This window comes from Alternaria dauci, chromosome 8, assembly GCF_042100115.1.
Source record: "Alternaria dauci strain A2016 chromosome 8, whole genome shotgun sequence".
Lineage (NCBI taxonomy): Eukaryota > Fungi > Ascomycota > Dothideomycetes > Pleosporales > Pleosporaceae > Alternaria > Alternaria dauci.
Window position 1 is genome coordinate 2285235 of NC_091279.1, and position 7324 is coordinate 2292558.

Sequence of the window (7324 nt, forward strand, 5' to 3'; positions counted from 1 at the left end):
TTCGTAGTGGAGTTAGTATCTGGGCGTAGCATGGGTTGAGAAAGCTATATTTTCCTTGCAAAAGAGCTGCAAGCATTTCCGCAGATTTTGTGCGTTTCTTGTACACGTTAAAGTCAAGGCCAGTGATATAACACGCAATGTCATTGTGTGGTGACTTGATATGACTTTGAAGGGATGAGGGCGGAATAACAGAGCTGCATAGCTTGCAGATGAGTACACCATAGCAACAATAGAAAATAAATGTCTCTATCAAGAAGATAGCAGGTAGAGAGGCGTAGAAGCAAAGTTGTTTTAGCCTTATAATTATGGAATCTACAACGGGACCTAGCTAAGAAATGTGGAGTAGACGCGATGACAAGTGATCTTCAGGGGTTAAGCGTTGAACAAGACTAAGAGAGGTCTGTTCCTAAACTTGGCTTGCTGCACTGTCCACCTTTTCCTGCAATTCGTGTCGGTAGAGTTTGGCGGGAACCGGCAGAAATTTGATAAGGCGAGCAAGGCGGTCAGGGAATTCGAGCTAGCCGGAAAGAGCGCAGCATCCCTGTTGAGTTGATTTTCCGAGCGGAGTTGATTTAATCATAGGACTTAGCCAATTAAAGCGCGCCAAGCCGCTAAGCAAGCAGCTGTGCGATCATTGAAATTCCTGCGCGAACGCGCCCGGTCGTACGCTCCTTGAGCTACGTCCTTGTCTTAGCCTGACCCCGTACTGTCAGCGATACCGTAGTGAATATACTGATCACGTGCACCTATCTTTCCTGACTGCCGATTCTGTGACAACGAGCACGTGATTAAGAGCTTACGAGAAGCGTTGATTGTAGCTACGTACGATGTCTAATGTAATACAAGACGTTGCGTAAGGAAACAGAATACAGAGGCGAGAAAGAAATATAAGTAAGATCCGTGCGCTCGACGCTCGGCCTTAGCTAGCCAATCAAAAGAATCGGGGTGCTCCGCTGAGCACCCGGCGTCTGTAGAGCATTCAGGTATCAAGAGAACCACGGTAGTTCCCGTAACACAGACCTAAGATTTGCAGGTTATTGTCGCTCTCTTTACCAAGTCCGCCATCGCCTTCGTGAGAGACTCTGTATTGAAGCCCCAATCATATACAAAAGGCTGCCAGGAACTTTCCAGTTTCAGAGGTTTCAAAGATATACGCTTACCCCGCCATTCATAACAAGCGGGTGTTTCAGGGAACGTCTCCTCTGATTGGCTTAGTCGCCCGAAGAGAACATCTGCAGCTTGATTAGCTATAACTTCTCACTGATACTTGCTATTGCAAACATACCAGACCGAATACAGTTTTCCTTCTTGTCGTAAACATGGGTATATAGGGAGAGGTATTTGAACTTATCGGGGCCACCTGGAGACCTGACTGTACTTTCCAGCAACTTCAATAGAGGCTTCATCGACGCCTTGATGGCAGGTGTTACAGTGATGAAACCTTCTAGCATCTGATTGAGAAAAGATGCCTGTAACGCATCCAAGTCCTCATTGCGGGTGAAGGCTTTACTTTTGCAGTTGTGAGCTGTGGTAGTACTATGATAAGTTAGCGGGACCTCGTTTTGAGCATAGGTATTGGCGAAGATCAACGTACCTGCGTAGTCCAGCAACAATCCGACCCTCGACTTGACGTCCAGCTTCCTCACGACGCAAGGCCGCTGCCATTTCGAATTCTTCGTCATCGACGTCTTCCGGTAACCCCTCAGTTTTGTGGAAAGCACTTTCCCAAGAGGAACCCAGAGTCACACAGCGCGTGCTATGGATCATATCCCAATATTTTCCGAGCAACTCATCATCAGCGCCGGAGAGATCTGCTGATGGAAATTCGATAAACCATATTGGATCGTTGTTCTTACAATTTATGGCTATCTTTTGAGAAATGTTACGCTCACGTTCTCTAATTGCTGGCATTATTGGCATAAGCAGGAAGGGTTTGTGAAAAGATGTCTGGGAATGAAGGATCGTAGTACGGAATCCGGAACTGCTCGAGAATTTGTATCCTCCGCAGGCTCTCCAAATACGAAGACGTGAAGCTAGCGGCGATTTGAATAAAAGTGTTTTTGTACTTATCGGAGAAGTAATTATAAGCTAATGCAGTCTAGCCATAAGCTCCGGGATAAGCAGGTAAAGTTCAGCCGATCTTGTGAAGCCGCTCCTCACAATGGCTGTGTGATTTGCAGCGTGGTTGCGATTGATCTTGAAGCATTATTTATTCATGTAAGCCTAGGACCACATCACATGCCTGCAGAGCAGTCATGACTAATGCGTCCGACTAATTTCGAGCTCAGATCACATACTTGTACATACACAGAAGAATACACTCATTCATGTGACCTTATACTACGACCACCCTATGCTTACAATTTATATAGTGCGACTCACCGGCCCGTGAATGATAATCGCGAACTTTCAGTGATATTATAGTACTTATAGCAACTCAAAGACACGAAGTTAAAAGACATATGACGATGGCTGAACTTCCTAGCTAGTAAATGACAATGTAGGTTTCTTCACCGCTTCTCCTGTTGCACCACCCTACAATTATCAACCCCGCCCATTTGCATAACGCTGCAGTGCACGCATTAGTAGCTTTGAGTGGCTTACCAACCTACCGGAACGGTCTGACGAACTAAAACGTCCCGCTATGAAAATCGCAAAAGCAACGCCTCTGCGTGGTAATCTGTCCATGGCACCCCAACAATCTCTTTCTTTTTCCAAAGTTTAGGTTTAAAACGATGATGATGATGTAGAGGATTCTAGTAGCGGTTTGAAGCCTCCTGGCCCATTGGTCTTTGTTTTTTGCCTCGACTTATGACCTGTGTGCAAACCAAGGCCAATAACGGATGCACTACAACGTCCTATGGAGACGTAGGGTTAGATGATCGTCCTTGTGATAACAGATCAGAGGTTGGCATGAAGGAGAAGCGGTGAGCTACACTGCATCGTCTATTTTAACCCAGGCACCTTGTTACTTCATGCTCACAACCTTCTCTAGGGATGAGTATTTGACCAAAATCTCGCTCCTGCTCTGTATGGCGGCCGAAGGTACGCCGTCTGAATTCAGTGACTCTTTCAGATCTTCTTCGATTATTCCACAAATCCCATAGCAGTTGTATCAGATTAACTTAATTTGCTTCTCCAAGCGTCTACTGCTGTCATGCACTAGTCTACAGTCTCTTATCCAAAAAGCAACATGGCTGCATTATCCAGATTGTTGCTAGCTTGCCGATCCGGATTCCAGCAGCCTGCAAATGAGAGAGAGTATTAGGGCGTACTATCAAAACACTCTACCTCAGTATGTTGATATTTGCCGATATCTAGGTTTAGAACAAGGTACCCTAACTTATTGAAGTTATGGCGAATTGCAGGAGTGGACTAGTAAAGCAATCCTCCCCGAAGATGAGTCCGATACGTGGCAGACATTGTTTTTCGATCAGGTGCTAGGCAAGTTTATTACCGTTACGCCTGCCATTAAGGCTGTGGTGGGGCCTATCTTGAAGACTTTGTCAAAGCCAGTTGCAGACCCTAATAGTCTTCCTCAAGGCAAAGCCCTTGTTCTCCATAGCCATATTGCTGACGAAGAGCGGTTGATTCGGTCTGGTACGTTTTTGTTGGTATTGATAATTCATAATTTATCGCTAGTCCAACTGTAGAAGTCCTTGTTGGGAGATTAGAAAGTTTCCAGGACGAAGATGTAGACACGTCGAATGTTATTGCATGGACAGGTCGACGTTTCGAAGTTGGAATGCGTTCATGGAAGGAGCGCATTCGATGTCCTCTAAAAATCCTTAGCGTTAACATAGAGTCTCTTAAGGTAGCGATGGTAGACTTGGAAAAAAAGGCAACAATTAGTTGCAAAATTTAGATATTTAGAAGCAACTATTGTGCTAGTGCACAGGGTTCCCTAGTGCCAACGCATCTAATGCTTGACCATTCGAACTCGTTTAAGAGTAGTACTTCCTTTAAATGGACCTACTTAAGGGGCATCATCCTGCATTAAGAAGGGAAATATCAAACAGATGTGATGGGCTGGAGTACGGTTGGTGTATCACGAGATGATACGAGCACGTGATCTAAAAGCTTACTAGAAGCGTTAATTGTGGCTACGTGCGATATCTGGTCTAATACAAGACGTTGCGTAAGGAAACAGAAGCTGAGTACAAAGGCGGTGAAAGGATATAGATAAGGCCCGTGCGTGCGGCGCTCGGGCTTGGATAGCCAGTCAGCAGAATCGGGGTGCTCCGCTGAGCACCCGGCGTCTGTAGAACGTTCAGGTGTCAAGGGAACCATGGTAACCATCATGACAGGAAGTCTCAATACCAATACATATGACCCTAACTCTAATTCGAAGTTTCTACAAAGACAACCTGAAATGATACACTTCCATTAACTCTCCATTCCCAGTTTTTATCCAGTCCAACTTCTTTTACACTGTTGTCAACCCACCAAGCTCCGCCACCCTCCCATGCATTTCCATACATCGTACAAAACGTGTACTGATGTTCGCCGAGGTGGTTTTTTCCAGCCGGCTTGAACACCCAGGCTGAAGAGATTGAATCCACCGAGTAGGTAATATCTTCGTCTCCAAAAAGCCAATATCCACACAGGTTCCTGTTGATATTAGGGCAATGAGCCCTCGTGATTCTTTCATTTCCATTTGTCTTGTGAAACGTAAAGCGCCTGGCTACACCTGGTTTGAACATAACCTGCCTGGTGTTGCTGCCTTGTTCCAGCCATTTGCCTGTTGGAGCTTCTTTCAAAATATATCGGGCACCATATTTGAGGTGTTCACCATTCCGAGCAACCATATCGGTAAACTTCAAGAATTTGTCTTCTACATCGAGTAGATCAGATTTTCTTCCGTGTTCACCAGCTAGGCTGTAGAGAGCGAGCTGTTCAGGGGAAAGCCGTTTGTCTTGAGAATCCTCCTCGAGGTTCATGGAGAAGGGTGGCCCTTCGGGTGGGACATCTCCAGCGTTGTGATGACTTCCATCAACTTCTGGCATGTTGTATAGAGAGGAGCACACTACTTTGCTCTAGAAAAGATGGTAAGATGTTTGGATATAAGGTGCAAGAGTGAATAGCTTGATAATCTTCTAGTTATCTTGTAGAGTCATAAACCACCTGTATATAACTATCACTAGCTCAAAAGTATCTTCGCGTTAGCACGAATCCCACTCCACTAACGCGTTTCCAAAAAGGAATATGGAGAAGAGAAGATGAGAAAAAGGAAAGGTTGTGAGAAGAAGAAAAGGATGTGAGAAGAAGGAAAATGATAAGGGTGACTTTCAAGGCGAGGGCTTGGGAGGCGGCGATAATTGATCAACCTTTTTCGACCCTATGATTGAATACCCTTCCAATCAGAGAAGATTATAGGCTAATTATTAAACACTTGTGCTTTATAAGCAGGTTACTAAACATATACAGAGCAGGGTGTAGACCTAACTCTAAATATCGTGAGTATTCGGCTATACAGCCCCCAGATACTGCATGGGCACTATCCAAAGATGAAAAGCTATCTACACGTAACAAGCGTAGTGAAGCCAAGCTGTAACACTACACTAGTCGTATGCTTCTTGGTGTTCTTTTTTCTTCCAAGCTTATAAAATTAGATTTTCTTATCTCAAAAACTTCTCACTCATGTCACGGCGCTAGCTGAGGTAGCCAGCGCACACATAATCTAATTGGCTGTGTGGCAAGTCTAAGCGCTAGTCAAAGCGCTGAGTTCTGCAAGACTATTGCGACAACTGTTCCTGTATAGCTCTTTAGGCTACGTTTTATCAATTACGCTCTACTAGCTGTAGTAGAGCTCTGCCTGATATGTCTGTAACAATAGATGCTGCTTTCGTGTTTGTTTCCCTACCTGTAAGCCTGCTACTGTGACAACTCACCTACTTTTTAGTCTTTGCTTACCTCTTTTCTCGTTGCTTTTACTGCGTGCAGCTCAGTTTTGACACACTGCATGTTATCTTAAGTGGCAACAGTTACCCGCAGTAATTACGAACTTATCGTGGATTTGTTTTATAAATGTAACCATAGCCCACTTAACCTTAGCCTGATTGCAGTATAGATGCGGGGTATGCATATATTTACAACACGCACTACATCTCAACAACTTTAAAGTGTAGAATAAGTATTCTAGGTCTGCGCTTTATGTCTATCCCTGTATGGGTCACTGCATAGGCTTAGTTGTGATTGTTGGAATTAATACGATCCGCATCTCTACCTCTTCCCTCTGTTTATTCACTCTGCAGAGTAAATCATAGCTTGATTGGAGCTCTAATGTAAAGCTCTAGTTAGCCTAGTAAATTAGCTTTGTATTTGAGGATCGATACTCCAATTGTCAGAACGCAGCCCTGCACCACTACGCGATGCAACCCAAAAGGTACGTATGAACAGTGAACTACTGATCATGGTGCAGGATAGTATATATCGTCAGCTCGGCCTGACACCAATGTCAATTTTAACGTAGCCTGAACAAGCGCCCCGTTATAACTCTAGATGTTATACTATTGAAAGAAGAGTTAGCAAGCAACAGCCCCTAGGAATAACCACATAGTAGTACATCTGCGCCTACGCTCAAAGATACTCCCTCATTCATCTTTAGACTACTTTGAAGCGGCAGCTGTAGTAGACACTGTAATAGTTATCCTCATGATTTGACCCCATAAAAACAATTAAAGACTAAGATTAGAAAGCTTTGTTACAACCTAAGCACGATGCCTTATAGGACTTACTACAATTGTAGCGGAGAAACTGCCTCAGACTTCGCAACTCTATGGCAGGACGCTCCGCAAGGGTACTACTCAACCACAGGATTGTAATTTGGTAGGATAAAAAAGAATACAATTCTACTAATAACATTATGCGAGACTAGAAGGTGCAAGAGAAATTCGAGCAATTCTAGGATAAGAGAGGGAGGCAGATTGACAAACTGCGATCCGTCATTACCTCAAATGCAGAACTTGTTCTATCTACAGTGCCCGTACGTTCGATGAACACGATGATACGATGAACACCCCCACAACAATAACACAACTTCAACGCGTCATAACTCAAGCAACATGGATCCGATTCAAGAAGCGACGTCCATCCCTGCGTAGCGGGACACCCTATATGGCGGGACGCTACAGACACTCCCTAACACAACAAACTAAACAACAGGTTAGAAGAATAGATATTCTTAGAATAGTAGCCTTAAGCTATAAACTCTATTCTCTCTAGCTATTCTTTTAAAAATAAGTTCTACTTACTATATAATATAATAATTTACTGTAAGTGTTACGCGACTACCTCGCTTTAGCTAGCTGTATATGCGTTAAAA